This window comes from Mixophyes fleayi, chromosome 3, assembly GCF_038048845.1.
Source record: "Mixophyes fleayi isolate aMixFle1 chromosome 3, aMixFle1.hap1, whole genome shotgun sequence".
Taxonomy (NCBI): Eukaryota; Metazoa; Chordata; class Amphibia; order Anura; family Limnodynastidae; genus Mixophyes; species Mixophyes fleayi.
Genome location: NC_134404.1, coordinates 33598482 through 33615975, shown reverse-complemented (window position 1 = coordinate 33615975; position 17494 = coordinate 33598482). Strand labels below are relative to the sequence as shown.

Below are 17494 nucleotides of genomic sequence, written 5' to 3'. Positions count from 1 at the left end.
TGTTTGAAATAAGAGGAGTCACTCCAGCATTTTATCAATATTTTTTCCAGTATTATTCCACTTTTATCATCTGTAACAATGAAATCACATGGTGGAGTGAAATAATTGATTCCATGGAATGAATTGTTGCTATGGATTGTCAAAGTGGCAAAAATAGACATGTCTGAGTATTCTAAATGCCACATTTGGCTAGAAGTAATATTTCAAATATGAGGAGTCACTCCGGTATTTTATCAGGAATTTTTCCAGTATTATTCCACTTTTATCATCTGTAACATTGAAATCAAATATTGGAATGTAATAATTGATTCCATGGTAAGAAATGTTGTTATGGATTGTGAAAGTTTTACAACTCTGCAAAATGGCACTAAAAGACATGACTGAGTCTTCCAACTGGCTATTAAGCCTACAAATACTCTTTCAAGTATCAGGAATTATTCCAGTATTTTGTGCTACCCAATTTGAGGATTATTAGGTAGAAAAGCCCATTTCTACATTTTTGTTAGGATTCAAACCTACAATCTGTAAGTTACATCCAGACGTATGTGAATATTAAAAGTTTGCAAGTGAATTCATGCAATGACTCTGGTGGGACTTGAACCCACAACCTTTGAATAACTACAACATACTAGAAGTCCAATGCGCTATCCATTGCGCCACAGAGCCCCTGTTGGTAGTAATTTTCCTTTTGCTTTTACTGCTTGGAGAATAAAATATTGTAATAGATAATACAATCTTTGATGTAACAATTCTCTATATTTTAACACATACAGGTTGATGGCAGAAAAGTAGCAGACAAGATAGTGGTTAGTACCAAGTCGGAGTTCAAAGCTTGTTATTACTGATTGACAGTTGGATTCTTGGTTGAGTGAGACACAGAAGAATGTCACAGACATATTTCTTCAATTATTATCGGTAACAATGGGTTCAAGTGGTGGATTGAATTTTTTTTTCCATTGTTACAAATTTCAAAAAGTTTGTCAGATATTCACAACCTGTCTGTCTAATGGCAAAAATAACCATGTCTGTGTCTTCCAAATGCCAATTTTGGCTAGAAGTCCTGTTTGAAATAAGAGGAGTCACTCCAGCATTTTATCAATATTTTTTCCAGTATTATTCCACTTTTATCATCTGTAACAATGAAATCACATGGTGGAGTGAAATAATTGATTCCATGGAATGAATTGTTGCTATGGATTGTCAAAGTGGCAAAAATAGACATGTCTGAGTATTCTAAATGCCACATTTGGCTAGAAGTAATATTTCAAATATGAGGAGTCACTCCGGTATTTTATCAGGAATTTTTCCAGTATTATTCCACTTTTATCATCTGTAACATTGAAATCAAATATTGGAATGTAATAATTGATTCCATGGTAAGAAATGTTGTTATGGATTGTGAAAGTTTTACAACTCTGCAAAATGGCACTAAAAGACATGACTGAGTCTTCCAACTGGCTATTAAGCCTACAAATACTCTTTCAAGTATCAGGAATTATTCCAGTATTTTGTGCTACCCAATTTGAGGATTATTAGGTAGAAAAGCCCATTTCTACATTTTTGTTAGGATTCAAACCTACAATCTGTAAGTTACATCCAGACGTATGTGAATATTAAAAGTTTGCAAGTGAATTCATGCAATGACTCTGGTGGGACTCGAACCCACAACCTTTGAATAACTACAACATACTAGAAGTCCAATGCGCTATCCATTGCGCCACAGAGCCCCTGTTGGTAGTAATTTTCCTTTTGCTTTTACTGCTTGGAGAATAAAATATTGTAATAGATAATACAATCTTTGATGTAACAATTCTCTATATTTTAACACATACAGGTTGATGGCAGAAAAGTAGCAGACAAGATAGTGGTTAGTACCAAGTAGGAGTTCAAAGCTTGTTATTACTGATTGACAGTTGGATTCTTGGTTGAGTGAGACACAGAAGAATGTCACAGACATATTTCTTCAATTATTATCGGTAACAATGGGTTCAAGTGGTGGATTGAATTTTTTTTTCCATTGTCACAAATTTCTAAAAGTTTGTCAGATATTCACAACCTGTCTGTCTAATGGCAAAAATAACCATGTCTGTGTCTTCCAAATGCCAATTTTGGCTAGAAGTCCTGTTTGAAATAAGAGGAGTCACTCCAGCATTTTATCAATATTTTTTCCAGTATTATTCCACTTTTATCATCTGTAACAATGAAATCACATGGTGGAGTGAAATAATTGATTCCATGGAATGAATTGTTGCTATGGATTGTCAAAGTGGCAAAAATAGACATGTCTGAGTATTCTAAATGCCACATTTGGCTAGAAGTAATATTTCAAATATGAGGAGTCACTCCGGTATTTTATCAGGAATTTTTCCAGTATTATTCCACTTTTATCATCTGTAACATTGAAATCAAATATTGGAATGTAATAATTGATTCCATGGTAAGAAATGTTGTTATGGATTGTGAAAGTTTTACAACTCTGCAAAATGGCACTAAAAGACATGACTGAGTCTTCCAACTGGCTATTAAGCCTACAAATACTCTTTCAAGTATCAGGAATTATTCCAGTATTTTGTGCTACCCAATTTGAGGATTATTAGGTAGAAAAGCCCATTTCTACATTTTTGTTAGGATTCAAACCTACAATCTGTAAGTTACATCCAGACGTATGTGAATATTAAAAGTTTGCAAGTGAATTCATGCAATGACTCTGGTGGGACTCGAACCCACAACCTTTGAATAACTACAACATACTAGAAGTCCAATGCGCTATCCATTGCGCCACAGAGCCCCTGTTGGTAGTAATTTTCCTTTTGCTTTTACTGCTTGGAGAATAAAATATTGTAATAGATAATACAATCTTTGATGTAACAATTCTCTATATTTTAACACATACAGGTTGATGGCAGAAAAGTAGCAGACAAGATAGTGGTTAGTACCAAGTAGGAGTTCAAAGCTTGTTATTACTGATTGACAGTTGGATTCTTGGTTGAGTGAGACACAGAAGAATGTCACAGACATATTTCTTCAATTATTATCGGTAACAATGGGTTCAAGTGGTGGATTGAATTTTTTTTTCCATTGTTACAAATTTCAAAAAGTTTGTCAGATATTCACAACCTGTCTGTCTAATGGCAAAAATAACCATGTCTGTGTCTTCCAAATGCCAATTTTGGCTAGAAGTCCTGTTTGAAATAAGAGGAGTCACTCCAGCATTTTATCAATATTTTTTCCAGTATTATTCCACTTTTATCATCTGTAACAATGAAATCACATGGTGGAGTGAAATAATTGATTCCATGGAATGAATTGTTGCTATGGATTGTCAAAGTGGCAAAAATAGACATGTCTGAGTATTCTAAATGCCACATTTGGCTAGAAGTAATATTTCAAATATGAGGAGTCACTCCGGTATTTTATCAGGAATTTTTCCAGTATTATTCCACTTTTATCATCTGTAACATTGAAATCAAATATTGGAATGTAATAATTGATTCCATGGTAAGAAATGTTGTTATGGATTGTGAAAGTTTTACAACTCTGCAAAATGGCACTAAAAGACATGACTGAGTCTTCCAACTGGCTATTAAGCCTACAAATACTCTTTCAAGTATCAGGAATTATTCCAGTATTTTGTGCTACCCAATTTGAGGATTATTAGGTAGAAAAGCCCATTTCTACATTTTTGTTAGGATTCAAACCTACAATCTGTAAGTTACATCCAGACGTATGTGAATATTAAAAGTTTGCAAGTGAATTCATGCAATGACTCTGGTGGGACTCGAACCCACAACCTTTGAATAACTACAACATACTAGAAGTCCAATGCGCTATCCATTGCGCCACAGAGCCCCTGTTGGTAGTAATTTTCCTTTTGCTTTTACTGCTTGGAGAATAAAATATTGTAATAGATAATACAATCTTTGATGTAACAATTCTCTATATTTTAACACATACAGGTTGATGGCAGAAAAGTAGCAGACAAGATAGTGGTTAGTACCAAGTAGGAGTTCAAAGCTTGTTATTACTGATTGACAGTTGGATTCTTGGTTGAGTGAGACACAGAAGAATGTCACAGACATATTTCTTCAATTATTATCGGTAACAATGGGTTCAAGTGGTGGATTGAATTTTTTTTTCCATTGTCACAAATTTCAAAAGTTTGTCAGATATTCACAACCTGTCTGTCTAATGGCAAAAATAACCATGTCTGTGTCTTCCAAATGCCAATTTTGGCTAGAAGTCCTGTTTGAAATAAGAGGAGTCACTCCAGCATTTTATCAATATTTTTTCCAGTATTATTCCACTTTTATCATCTGTAACAATGAAATCACATGGTGGAGTGAAATAATTGATTCCATGGAATGAATTGTTGCTATGGATTGTCAAAGTGGCAAAAATAGACATGTCTGAGTATTCTAAATGCCACATTTGGCTAGAAGTCCTATTTCAAATATGAGGAGTCACTCCGGTATTTTATCAGGAATTTTTCCAGTATTATTCCACTTTTATCATCTGTAACATTGAAATCAAATATTGGAATGTAATAATTGATTCCATGGTAAGAAATGTTGTTATGGATTGTGAAAGTTTTACAACTCTGCAAAATGGCACTAAAAGACATGACTGAGTCTTCCAACTGGCTATTAAGCCTACAAATACTCTTTCAAGTATCAGGAATTATTCCAGTATTTTGTGCTACCCAATTTGAGGATTATTAGGTAGAAAAGCCCATTTCTACATTTTTGTTAGGATTCAATCCTACAATCTGTAAATTACATCCAGACGTATGTGAATATTAAAAGTTTGCAAGTGAATTCATGCAATGACTCTGGTGGGACTCGAACCCACAACCTTTGAATAACTACAACATACTAGAAGTCCAATGCGCTATCCATTGCGCCACAGAGCCCCTGTTGGTAGTAATTTTCCTTTTGCTTTTACTGCTTGGAGAATAAAATATTGTAATAGATAATACAATCTTTGATGTAACAATTCTCTATATTTTAACACATACAGGTTGATGGCAGAAAAGTAGCAGACAAGATAGTGGTTAGTACCACGTAGGAGTTCAAAGCTTGTTATTACTGATTGACAGTTGGATTCTTGGTTGAGTGAGACACAGAAGAATGTCACAGACATATTTCTTCAATTATTATCGGTAACAATGGGTTCAAGTGGTGGATTGAATTTTTTTTTCCATTGTCACAAATTTCAAAAAGTTTGTCAGATATTCACAACCTGTCTGTCTAATGGCAAAAATAACCATGTCTGTGTCTTCCAAATGCCAATTTTGGCTAGAAGTCCTGTTTGAAATAAGAGGAGTCACTCCAGCATTTTATCAATATTTTTTCCAGTATTATTCCACTTTTATCATCTGTAACAATGAAATCACATGGTGGAGTGAAATAATTGATTCCATGGAATGAATTGTTGCTATGGATTGTCAAAGTGGCAAAAATAGACATGTCTGAGTATTCTAAATGCCACATTTGGCTAGAAGTAATATTTCAAATATGAGGAGTCACTCCGGTATTTTATCAGGAATTTTTCCAGTATTATTCCACTTTTATCATCTGTAACATTGAAATCAAATATTGGAATGTAATAATTGATTCCATGGTAAGAAATGTTGTTATGGATTGTGAAAGTTTTACAACTCTGCAAAATGGCACTAAAAGACATGACTGAGTCTTCCAACTGGCTATTAAGCCTACAAATACTCTTTCAAGTATCAGGAATTATTCCAGTATTTTGTGCTACCCAATTTGAGGATTATTAGGTAGAAAAGCCCATTTCTACATTTTTGTTAGGATTCAAACCTACAATCTGTAAGTTACATCCAGACGTATGTGAATATTAAAAGTTTGCAAGTGAATTCATGCAATGACTCTGGTGGGACTCGAACCCACAACCTTTGAATAACTACAACATACTAGAAGTCCAATGCGCTATCCATTGCGCCACAGAGCCCCTGTTGGTAGTAATTTTCCTTTTGCTTTTACTGCTTGGAGAATAAAATATTGTAATAGATAATACAATCTTTGATGTAACAATTCTCTATATTTTAACACATACAGGTTGATGGCAGAAAAGTAGCAGACAAGATAGTGGTTAGTACCAAGTCGGAGTTCAAAGCTTGTTATTACTGATTGACAGTTGGATTCTTGGTTGAGTGAGACACAGAAGAATGTCACAGACATATTTCTTCAATTATTATCGGTAACAATGGGTTCAAGTGGTGGATTGAATTTTTTTTTCCATTGTTACAAATTTCAAAAAGTTTGTCAGATATTCACAACCTGTCTGTCTAATGGCAAAAATAACCATGTCTGTGTCTTCCAAATGCCAATTTTGGCTAGAAGTCCTGTTTGAAATAAGAGGAGTCACTCCAGCATTTTATCAATATTTTTTCCAGTATTATTCCACTTTTATCATCTGTAACAATGAAATCACATGGTGGAGTGAAATAATTGATTCCATGGAATGAATTGTTGCTATGGATTGTCAAAGTGGCAAAAATAGACATGTCTGAGTATTCTAAATGCCACATTTGGCTAGAAGTAATATTTCAAATATGAGGAGTCACTCCGGTATTTTATCAGGAATTTTTCCAGTATTATTCCACTTTTATCATCTGTAACATTGAAATCAAATATTGGAATGTAATAATTGATTCCATGGTAAGAAATGTTGTTATGGATTGTGAAAGTTTTACAACTCTGCAAAATGGCACTAAAAGACATGACTGAGTCTTCCAACTGGCTATTAAGCCTACAAATACTCTTTCAAGTATCAGGAATTATTCCAGTATTTTGTGCTACCCAATTTGAGGATTATTAGGTAGAAAAGCCCATTTCTACATTTTTGTTAGGATTCAATCCTACAATCTGTAAGTTACATCCAGACGTATGTGAATATTAAAAGTTTGCAAGTGAATTCATGCAATGACTCTGGTGGGACTCGAACCCACAACCTTTGAATAACTACAACATACTAGAAGTCCAATGCGCTATCCATTGCGCCACAGAGCCCCTGTTGGTAGTAATTTTCCTTTTGCTTTTACTGCTTGGAGAATAAAATATTGTAATAGATAATACAATCTTTGATGTAACAATTCTCTATATTTTAACACATACAGGTTGATGGCAGAAAAGTAGCAGACAAGATAGTGGTTAGTACCAAGTAGGAGTTCAAAGCTTGTTATTACTGATTGACAGTTGGATTCTTGGTTGAGTGAGACACAGAAGAATGTCACAGACATATTTCTTCAATTATTATCGGTAACAATGGGTTCAAGTGGTGGATTGAATTTTTTTTTCCATTGTCACAAATTTCAAAAAGTTTGTCAGATATTCACAACCTGTCTGTCTAATGGCAAAAATAACCATGTCTGTGTCTTCCAAATGCCAATTTTGGCTAGAAGTCCTGTTTGAAATAAGAGGAGTCACTCCAGCATTTTATCAATATTTTTTCCAGTATTATTCCACTTTTATCATCTGTAACAATGAAATCACATGGTGGAGTGAAATAATTGATTCCATGGAATGAATTGTTGCTATGGATTGTCAAAGTGGCAAAAATAGACATGTCTGAGTATTCTAAATGCCACATTTGGCTAGAAGTAATATTTCAAATATGAGGAGTCACTCCGGTATTTTATCAGGAATTTTTCCAGTATTATTCCACTTTTATCATCTGTAACATTGAAATCAAATATTGGAATGTAATAATTGATTCCATGGTAAGAAATGTTGTTATGGATTGTGAAAGTTTTACAACTCTGCAAAATGGCACTAAAAGACATGACTGAGTCTTCCAACTGGCTATTAAGCCTACAAATACTCTTTCAAGTATCAGGAATTATTCCAGTATTTTGTGCTACCCAATTTGAGGATTATTAGGTAGAAAAGCCCATTTCTACATTTTTGTTAGGATTCAAACCTACAATCTGTAAGTTACATCCAGACGTATGTGAATATTAAAAGTTTGCAAGTGAATTCATGCAATGACTCTGGTGGGACTCGAACCCACAACCTTTGAATAACTACAACATACTAGAAGTCCAATGCGCTATCCATTGCGCCACAGAGCCCCTGTTGGTAGTAATTTTCCTTTTGCTTTTACTGCTTGGAGAATAAAATATTGTAATAGATAATACAATCTTTGATGTAACAATTCTCTATATTTTAACACATACAGGTTGATGGCAGAAAAGTAGCAGACAAGATAGTGGTTAGTACCAAGTAGGAGTTCAAAGCTTGTTATTACTGATTGACAGTTGGATTCTTGGTTGAGTGAGACACAGAAGAATGTCACAGACATATTTCTTCAATTATTATCGGTAACAATGGGTTCAAGTGGTGGATTGAATTTTTTTTTCCATTGTTACAAATTTCAAAAAGTTTGTCAGATATTCACAACCTGTCTGTCTAATGGCAAAAATAACCATGTCTGTGTCTTCCAAATGCCAATTTTGGCTAGAAGTCCTGTTTGAAATAAGAGGAGTCACTCCAGCATTTTATCAATATTTTTTCCAGTATTATTCCACTTTTATCATCTGTAACAATGAAATCACATGGTGGAGTGAAATAATTGATTCCATGGAATGAATTGTTGCTATGGATTGTCAAAGTGGCAAAAATAGACATGTCTGAGTATTCTAAATGCCACATTTGGCTAGAAGTAATATTTCAAATATGAGGAGTCACTCCGGTATTTTATCAGGAATTTTTCCAGTATTATTCCACTTTTATCATCTGTAACATTGAAATCAAATATTGGAATGTAATAATTGATTCCATGGTAAGAAATGTTGTTATGGATTGTGAAAGTTTTACAACTCTGCAAAATGGCACTAAAAGACATGACTGAGTCTTCCAACTGGCTATTAAGCCTACAAATACTCTTTCAAGTATCAGGAATTATTCCAGTATTTTGTGCTACCCAATTTGAGGATTATTAGGTAGAAAAGCCCATTTCTACATTTTTGTTAGGATTCAAACCTACAATCTGTAAGTTACATCCAGACGTATGTGAATATTAAAAGTTTGCAAGTGAATTCATGCAATGACTCTGGGGGGACTCGAACCCACAACCTTTGAATAACTACAACATACTAGAAGTCCAATGCGCTATCCATTGCGCCACAGAGCCCCTGTTGGTAGTAATTTTCCTTTTGCTTTTACTGCTTGGAGAATAAAATATTGTAATAGATAATACAATCTTTGATGTAACAATTCTCTATATTTTAACACATACAGGTTGATGGCAGAAAAGTAGCAGACAAGATAGTGGTTAGTACCAAGTAGGAGTTCAAAGCTTGTTATTACTGATTGACAGTTGGATTCTTGGTTGAGTGAGACACAGAAGAATGTCACAGACATATTTCTTCAATTATTATCGGTAACAATGGGTTCAAGTGGTGGATTGAATTTTTTTTTCCATTGTCACAAATTTCAAAAAGTTTGTCAGATATTCACAACCTGTCTGTCTAATGGCAAAAATAACCATGTCTGTGTCTTCCAAATGCCAATTTTGGCTAGAAGTCCTGTTTGAAATAAGAGGAGTCACTCCAGCATTTTATCAATATTTTTTCCAGTATTATTCCACTTTTATCATCTGTAACAATGAAATCACATGGTGGAGTGAAATAATTGATTCCATGGAATGAATTGTTGCTATGGATTGTCAAAGTGGCAAAAATAGACATGTCTGAGTATTCTAAATGCCACATTTGGCTAGAAGTAATATTTCAAATATGAGGAGTCACTCCGGTATTTTATCAGGAATTTTTCCAGTATTATTCCACTTTTATCATCTGTAACATTGAAATCAAATATTGGAATGTAATAATTGATTCCATGGTAAGAAATGTTGTTATGGATTGTGAAAGTTTTACAACTCTGCAAAATGGCACTAAAAGACATGACTGAGTCTTCCAACTGGCTATTAAGCCTACAAATACTCTTTCAAGTATCAGGAATTATTCCAGTATTTTGTGCTACCCAATTTGAGGATTATTAGGTAGAAAAGCCCATTTCTACATTTTTGTTAGGATTCAAACCTACAATCTGTAAGTTACATCCAGACGTATGTGAATATTAAAAGTTTGCAAGTGAATTCATGCAATGACTCTGGTGGGACTCGAACCCACAACCTTTGAATAACTACAACATACTAGAAGTCCAATGCGCTATCCATTGCGCCACAGAGCCCCTGTTGGTAGTAATTTTCCTTTTGCTTTTACTGCTTGGAGAATAAAATATTGTAATAGATAATACAATCTTTGATGTAACAATTCTCTATATTTTAACACATACAGGTTGATGGCAGAAAAGTAGCAGACAAGATAGTGGTTAGTACCAAGTAGGAGTTCAAAGCTTGTTATTACTGATTGACAGTTGGATTCTTGGTTGAGTGAGACACAGAAGAATGTCACAGACATATTTCTTCAATTATTATCGGTAACAATGGGTTCAAGTGGTGGATTGAATTTTTTTTTCCATTGTCACAAATTTCAAAAAGTTTGTCAGATATTCACAACCTGTCTGTCTAATGGCAAAAATAACCATGTCTGTGTCTTCCAAATGCCAATTTTGGCTAGAAGTCCTGTTTGAAATAAGAGGAGTCACTCCAGCATTTTATCAATATTTTTTCCAGTATTATTCCACTTTTATCATCTGTAACAATGAAATCACATGGTGGAGTGAAATAATTGATTCCATGGAATGAATTGTTGCTATGGATTGTCAAAGTGGCAAAAATAGACATGTCTGAGTATTCTAAATGCCACATTTGGCTAGAAGTAATATTTCAAATATGAGGAGTCACTCCGGTATTTTATCAGGAATTTTTCCAGTATTATTCCACTTTTATCATCTGTAACATTGAAATCAAATATTGGAATGTAATAATTGATTCCATGGTAAGAAATGTTGTTATGGATTGTGAAAGTTTTACAACTCTGCAAAATGGCACTAAAAGACATGACTGAGTCTTCCAACTGGCTATTAAGCCTACAAATACTCTTTCAAGTATCAGGAATTATTCCAGTATTTTGTGCTACCCAATTTGAGGATTATTAGGTAGAAAAGCCCATTTCTACATTTTTGTTAGGATTCAAACCTACAATCTGTAAGTTACATCCAGACGTATGTGAATATTAAAAGTTTGCAAGTGAATTCATGCAATGACTCTGGTGGGACTCGAACCCACAACCTTTGAATAACTACAACATACTAGAAGTCCAATGCGCTATCCATTGCGCCACAGAGCCCCTGTTGGTAGTAATTTTCCTTTTGCTTTTACTGCTTGGAGAATAAAATATTGTAATAGATAATACAATCTTTGATGTAACAATTCTCTATATTTTAACACATACAGGTTGATGGCAGAAAAGTAGCAGACAAGATAGTGGTTAGTACCAAGTAGGAGTTCAAAGCTTGTTATTACTGATTGACAGTTGGATTCTTGGTTGAGTGAGACATAGAAGAATGTCACAGACATATTTCTTCAATTATTATCGGTAACAATGGGTTCAAGTGGTGGATTGAATTTTTTTTTCCATTGTCACAAATTTCAAAAAGTTTGTCAGATATTCACAACCTGTCTGTCTAATGGCAAAAATAACCATGTCTGTGTCTTCCAAATGCCAATTTTGGCTAGAAGTCCTGTTTGAAATAAGAGGAGTCACTCCAGCATTTTATCAATATTTTTTCCAGTATTATTCCACTTTTATCATCTGTAACAATGAAATCACATGGTGGAGTGAAATAATTGATTCCATGGAATGAATTGTTGCTATGGATTGTCAAAGTGGCAAAAATAGACATGTCTGAGTATTCTAAATGCCACATTTGGCTAGAAGTAATATTTCAAATATGAGGAGTCACTCCGGTATTTTATCAGGAATTTTTCCAGTATTATTCCACTTTTATCATCTGTAACATTGAAATCAAATATTGGAATGTAATAATTGATTCCATGGTAAGAAATGTTGTTATGGATTGTGAAAGTTTTACAACTCTGCAAAATGGCACTAAAAGACATGACTGAGTCTTCCAACTGGCTATTAAGCCTACAAATACTCTTTCAAGTATCAGGAATTATTCCAGTATTTTGTGCTACCCAATTTGAGGATTATTAGGTAGAAAAGCCCATTTCTACATTTTTGTTAGGATTCAAACCTACAATCTGTAAGTTACATCCAGACGTATGTGAATATTAAAAGTTTGCAAGTGAATTCATGCAATGACTCTGGTGGGACTCGAACCCACAACCTTTGAATAACTACAACATACTAGAAGTCCAATGCGCTATCCATTGCGCCACAGAGCCCCTGTTGGTAGTAATTTTCCTTTTGCTTTTACTGCTTGGAGAATAAAATATTGTAATAGATAATACAATCTTTGATGTAACAATTCTCTATATTTTAACACATACAGGTTGATGGCAGAAAAGTAGCAGACAAGATAGTGGTTAGTACCAAGTAGGAGTTCAAAGCTTGTTATTACTGATTGACAGTTGGATTCTTGGTTGAGTGAGACACAGAAGAATGTCACAGACATATTTCTTCAATTATTATCGGTAACAATGGGTTCAAGTGGTGGATTGAATTTTTTTTTCCATTGTCACAAATTTCAAAAAGTTTGTCAGATATTCACAACCTGTCTGTCTAATGGCAAAAATAACCATGTCTGTGTCTTCCAAATGCCAATTTTGGCTAGAAGTCCTGTTTGAAATAAGAGGAGTCACTCCAGCATTTTATCAATATTTTTTCCAGTATTATTCCACTTTTATCATCTGTAACAATGAAATCACATGGTGGAGTGAAATAATTGATTCCATGGAATGAATTGTTGCTATGGATTGTCAAAGTGGCAAAAATAGACATGTCTGAGTATTCTAAATGCCACATTTGGCTAGAAGTAATATTTCAAATATGAGGAGTCACTCCGGTATTTTATCAGGAATTTTTCCAGTATTATTCCACTTTTATCATCTGTAACATTGAAATCAAATATTGGAATGTAATAATTGATTCCATGGTAAGAAATGTTGTTATGGATTGTGAAAGTTTTACAACTCTGCAAAATGGCACTAAAAGACATGACTGAGTCTTCCAACTGGCTATTAAGCCTACAAATACTCTTTCAAGTATCAGGAATTATTCCAGTATTTTGTGCTACCCAATTTGAGGATTATTAGGTAGAAAAGCCCATTTCTACATTTTTGTTAGGATTCAAACCTACAATCTGTAAGTTACATCCAGACGTATGTGAATATTAAAAGTTTGCAAGTGAATTCATGCAATGACTCTGGTGGGACTCGAACCCACAACCTTTGAATAACTACAACATACTAGAAGTCCAATGCGCTATCCATTGCGCCACAGAGCCCCTGTTGGTAGTAATTTTCCTTTTGCTTTTACTGCTTGGAGAATAAAATATTGTAATAGATAATACAATCTTTGATGTAACAATTCTCTATATTTTAACACATACAGGTTGATGGCAGAAAAGTAGCAGACAAGATAGTGGTTAGTACCAAGTAGGAGTTCAAAGCTTGTTATTACTGATTGACAGTTGGATTCTTGGTTGAGTGAGACACAGAAGAATGTCACAGACATATTTCTTCAATTATTATCGGTAACAATGGGTTCAAGTGGTGGATTGAATTTTTTTTTCCATTGTTACAAATTTCAAAAAGTTTGTCAGATATTCACAACCTGTCTGTCTAATGGCAAAAATAACCATGTCTGTGTCTTCCAAATGCCAATTTTGGCTAGAAGTCCTGTTTGAAATAAGAGGAGTCACTCCAGCATTTTATCAATATTTTTTCCAGTATTATTCCACTTTTATCATCTGTAACAATGAAATCACATGGTGGAGTGAAATAATTGATTCCATGGAATGAATTGTTGCTATGGATTGTCAAAGTGGCAAAAATAGACATGTCTGAGTATTCTAAATGCCACATTTGGCTAGAAGTAATATTTCAAATATGAGGAGTCACTCCGGTATTTTATCAGGAATTTTTCCAGTATTATTCCACTTTTATCATCTGTAACATTGAAATCAAATATTGGAATGTAATAATTGATTCCATGGTAAGAAATGTTGTTATGGATTGTGAAAGTTTTACAACTCTGCAAAATGGCACTAAAAGACATGACTGAGTCTTCCAACTGGCTATTAAGCCTACAAATACTCTTTCAAGTATCAGGAATTATTCCAGTATTTTGTGCTACCCAATTTGAGGATTATTAGGTAGAAAAGCCCATTTCTACATTTTTGTTAGGATTCAAACCTACAATCTGTAAGTTACATCCAGACGTATGTGAATATTAAAAGTTTGCAAGTGAATTCATGCAATGACTCTGGTGGGACTCGAACCCACAACCTTTGAATAACTACAACATACTAGAAGTCCAATGCGCTATCCATTGCGCCACAGAGCCCCTGTTGGTAGTAATTTTCCTTTTGCTTTTACTGCTTGGAGAATAAAATATTGTAATAGATAATACAATCTTTGATGTAACAATTCTCTATATTTTAACACATACAGGTTGATGGCAGAAAAGTAGCAGACAAGATAGTGGTTAGTACCAAGTAGGAGTTCAAAGCTTGTTATTACTGATTGACAGTTGGATTCTTGGTTGAGTGAGACACAGAAGAATGTCACAGACATATTTCTTCAATTATTATCGGTAACAATGGGTTCAAGTGGTGGATTGAATTTTTTTTTCCATTGTTACAAATTTCAAAAAGTTTGTCAGATATTCACAACCTGTCTGTCTAATGGCAAAAATAACCATGTCTGTGTCTTCCAAATGCCAATTTTGGCTAGAAGTCCTGTTTGAAATAAGAGGAGTCACTCCAGCATTTTATCAATATTTTTTCCAGTATTATTCCACTTTTATCATCTGTAACAATGAAATCACATGGTGGAGTGAAATAATTGATTCCATGGAATGAATTGTTGCTATGGATTGTCAAAGTGGCAAAAATAGACATGTCTGAGTATTCTAAATGCCACATTTGGCTAGAAGTAATATTTCAAATATGAGGAGTCACTCCGGTATTTTATCAGGAATTTTTCCAGTATTATTCCACTTTTATCATCTGTAACATTGAAATCAAATATTGGAATGTAATAATTGATTCCATGGTAAGAAATGTTGTTATGGATTGTGAAAGTTTTACAACTCTGCAAAATGGCACTAAAAGACATGACTGAGTCTTCCAACTGGCTATTAAGCCTACAAATACTCTTTCAAGTATCAGGAATTATTCCAGTATTTTGTGCTACCCAATTTGAGGATTATTAGGTAGAAAAGCCCATTTCTACATTTTTGTTAGGATTCAAACCTACAATCTGTAAGTTACATCCAGACGTATGTGAATATTAAAAGTTTGCAAGTGAATTCATGCAATGACTCTGGTGGGACTTGAACCCACAACCTTTGAATAACTACAACATACTAGAAGTCCAATGCGCTATCCATTGCGCCACAGAGCCCCTGTTGGTAGTAATTTTCCTTTTGCTTTTACTGCTTGGAGAATAAAATATTGTAATAGATAATACAATCTTTGATGTAACAATTCTCTATATTTTAACACATACAGGTTGATGGCAGAAAAGTAGCAGACAAGATAGTGGTTAGTACCAAGTAGGAGTTCAAAGCTTGTTATTACTGATTGACAGTTGGATTCTTGGTTGAGTGAGACACAGAAGAATGTCACAGACATATTTCTTCAATTATTATCGGTAACAATGGGTTCAAGTGGTGGATTGAATTTTTTTTTCCATTGTTACAAATTTCAAAAAGTTTGTCAGATATTCACAACCTGTCTGTCTAATGGCAAAAATAACCATGTCTGTGTCTTCCAAATGCCAATTTTGGCTAGAAGTCCTGTTTGAAATAAGAGGAGTCACTCCAGCATTTTATCAATATTTTTTCCAGTATTATTCCACTTTTATCATCTGTAACAATGAAATCACATGGTGGAGTGAAATAATTGATTCCATGGAATGAATTGTTGCTATGGATTGTCAAAGTGGCAAAAATAGACATGTCTGAGTATTCTAAATGCCACATTTGGCTAGAAGTAATATTTCAAATATGAGGAGTCACTCCGGTATTTTATCAGGAATTTTTCCAGTATTATTCCACTTTTATCATCTGTAACATTGAAATCAAATATTGGAATGTAATAATTGATTCCATGGTAAGAAATGTTGTTATGGATTGTGAAAGTTTTACAACTCTGCAAAATGGCACTAAAAGACATGACTGAGTCTTCCAACTGGCTATTAAGCCTACAAATACTCTTTCAAGTATCAGGAATTATTCCAGTATTTTGTGCTACCCAATTTGAGGATTATTAGGTAGAAAAGCCCATTTCTACATTTTTGTTAGGATTCAAACCTACAATCTGTAAGTTACATCCAGACGTATGTGAATATTAAAAGTTTGCAAGTGAATTCATGCAATGACTCTGGTGGGACTCGAACCCACAACCTTTGAATAACTACAATATACTAGAAGTCCAATGTGCTATCCATTGCGCCACAGAGCCCCTGTTGGTAGTAATTTTCCTTTTGCTTTTACTGCTTGGAGAATAAAATATTGTAATAGATAATACAATCTTTGATGTAACAATTCTCTATATTTTAACACATACAGGTTGATGGCAGAAAAGTAGCAGACAAGATAGTGGTTAGTACCAAGTAGGAGTTCAAAGCTTGTTATTACTGATTGACAGTTGGATTCTTGGTTGAGTGAGACACAGAAGAATGTCACAGACATATTTCTTCAATTATTATCGGTAACAATGGGTTCAAGTGGTGGATTGAATTTTTTTTTCCATTGTTACAAATTTCAAAAAGTTTGTCAGATATTCACAACCTGTCTGTCTAATGGCAAAAATAACCATGTCTGTGTCTTCCAAATGCCAATTTTGGCTAGAAGTCCTGTTTGAAATAAGAGGAGTCACTCCAGCATTTTATCAATATTTTTTCCAGTATTATTCCACTTTTATCATCTGTAACAATGAAATCACATGGTGGAGTGAAATAATTGATTCCATGGAATGAATTGTTGCTATGGATTGTCAAAGTGGCAAAAATAGACATGTCTGAGTATTCTAAATGCCACATTTGGCTAGAAGTAATATTTCAAATATGAGGAGTCACTCCGGTATTTTATCAGGAATTTTTCCAGTATTATTCCACTTTTATCATCTGTAACATTGAAATCAAATATTGGAATGTAATAATTGATTCCATGGTAAGAAATGTTGTTATGGATTGTGAAAGTTTTACAACTCTGCAAAATGGCACTAAAAGACATGACTGAGTCTTCCAACTGGCTATTAAGCCTACAAATACTCTTTCAAGTATCAGGAATTATTCCAGTATTTTGTGCTACCCAATTTGAGGATTATTAGGTAGAAAAGCCCATTTCTACATTTTTGTTAGGATTCAAACCTAC

The 17494-nt window shown here is 34.1% G+C and overlaps 16 non-coding genes across 16 annotated transcripts; all 16 read right to left on the bottom strand.

Moving 5' to 3' along the window:
* Positions 1-580: 580 nt before the first annotated feature.
* Positions 581-666, bottom strand: TRNAR-UCU (transfer RNA arginine (anticodon UCU)). The gene is given in 2 exon segments: positions 581-616; positions 630-666. It is a non-coding gene; the product is annotated as a tRNA-Arg (tRNA).
* Positions 667-1641: 975 nt separating this feature from the next.
* Positions 1642-1727, bottom strand: TRNAR-UCU (transfer RNA arginine (anticodon UCU)). Its single transcript is given in 2 exon segments — positions 1642-1677; positions 1691-1727. It is a non-coding gene; the product is annotated as a tRNA-Arg (tRNA).
* A 975-nt stretch (positions 1728-2702) lies between these two features.
* TRNAR-UCU (transfer RNA arginine (anticodon UCU)) lies at positions 2703-2788 on the bottom strand. Its single transcript is given in 2 exon segments — positions 2703-2738; positions 2752-2788. It is a non-coding gene; the product is annotated as a tRNA-Arg (tRNA).
* A 975-nt stretch (positions 2789-3763) lies between these two features.
* On the bottom strand, positions 3764-3849 carry TRNAR-UCU (transfer RNA arginine (anticodon UCU)). Its single transcript is given in 2 exon segments — positions 3764-3799; positions 3813-3849. It is a non-coding gene; the product is annotated as a tRNA-Arg (tRNA).
* A 974-nt stretch (positions 3850-4823) lies between these two features.
* Positions 4824-4909, bottom strand: TRNAR-UCU (transfer RNA arginine (anticodon UCU)). Its single transcript is given in 2 exon segments — positions 4824-4859; positions 4873-4909. It is a non-coding gene; the product is annotated as a tRNA-Arg (tRNA).
* A 975-nt stretch (positions 4910-5884) lies between these two features.
* Positions 5885-5970, bottom strand: TRNAR-UCU (transfer RNA arginine (anticodon UCU)). Its single transcript is given in 2 exon segments — positions 5885-5920; positions 5934-5970. It is a non-coding gene; the product is annotated as a tRNA-Arg (tRNA).
* Positions 5971-6945: 975 nt separating this feature from the next.
* Positions 6946-7031, bottom strand: TRNAR-UCU (transfer RNA arginine (anticodon UCU)). Its single transcript is given in 2 exon segments — positions 6946-6981; positions 6995-7031. It is a non-coding gene; the product is annotated as a tRNA-Arg (tRNA).
* Positions 7032-8006: 975 nt separating this feature from the next.
* On the bottom strand, positions 8007-8092 carry TRNAR-UCU (transfer RNA arginine (anticodon UCU)). The gene is given in 2 exon segments: positions 8007-8042; positions 8056-8092. It is a non-coding gene; the product is annotated as a tRNA-Arg (tRNA).
* Positions 8093-9067: 975 nt separating this feature from the next.
* Positions 9068-9153, bottom strand: TRNAR-UCU (transfer RNA arginine (anticodon UCU)). The gene is given in 2 exon segments: positions 9068-9103; positions 9117-9153. It is a non-coding gene; the product is annotated as a tRNA-Arg (tRNA).
* A 975-nt stretch (positions 9154-10128) lies between these two features.
* TRNAR-UCU (transfer RNA arginine (anticodon UCU)) lies at positions 10129-10214 on the bottom strand. The gene is given in 2 exon segments: positions 10129-10164; positions 10178-10214. It is a non-coding gene; the product is annotated as a tRNA-Arg (tRNA).
* Positions 10215-11189: 975 nt separating this feature from the next.
* On the bottom strand, positions 11190-11275 carry TRNAR-UCU (transfer RNA arginine (anticodon UCU)). Its single transcript is given in 2 exon segments — positions 11190-11225; positions 11239-11275. It is a non-coding gene; the product is annotated as a tRNA-Arg (tRNA).
* Positions 11276-12250: 975 nt separating this feature from the next.
* Positions 12251-12336, bottom strand: TRNAR-UCU (transfer RNA arginine (anticodon UCU)). Its single transcript is given in 2 exon segments — positions 12251-12286; positions 12300-12336. It is a non-coding gene; the product is annotated as a tRNA-Arg (tRNA).
* A 975-nt stretch (positions 12337-13311) lies between these two features.
* Positions 13312-13397, bottom strand: TRNAR-UCU (transfer RNA arginine (anticodon UCU)). Its single transcript is given in 2 exon segments — positions 13312-13347; positions 13361-13397. It is a non-coding gene; the product is annotated as a tRNA-Arg (tRNA).
* A 975-nt stretch (positions 13398-14372) lies between these two features.
* On the bottom strand, positions 14373-14458 carry TRNAR-UCU (transfer RNA arginine (anticodon UCU)). The gene is given in 2 exon segments: positions 14373-14408; positions 14422-14458. It is a non-coding gene; the product is annotated as a tRNA-Arg (tRNA).
* Positions 14459-15433: 975 nt separating this feature from the next.
* TRNAR-UCU (transfer RNA arginine (anticodon UCU)) lies at positions 15434-15519 on the bottom strand. Its single transcript is given in 2 exon segments — positions 15434-15469; positions 15483-15519. It is a non-coding gene; the product is annotated as a tRNA-Arg (tRNA).
* A 975-nt stretch (positions 15520-16494) lies between these two features.
* Positions 16495-16580, bottom strand: TRNAR-UCU (transfer RNA arginine (anticodon UCU)). The gene is given in 2 exon segments: positions 16495-16530; positions 16544-16580. It is a non-coding gene; the product is annotated as a tRNA-Arg (tRNA).
* Between the last annotated feature and the right edge of the window lie 914 nt (positions 16581-17494).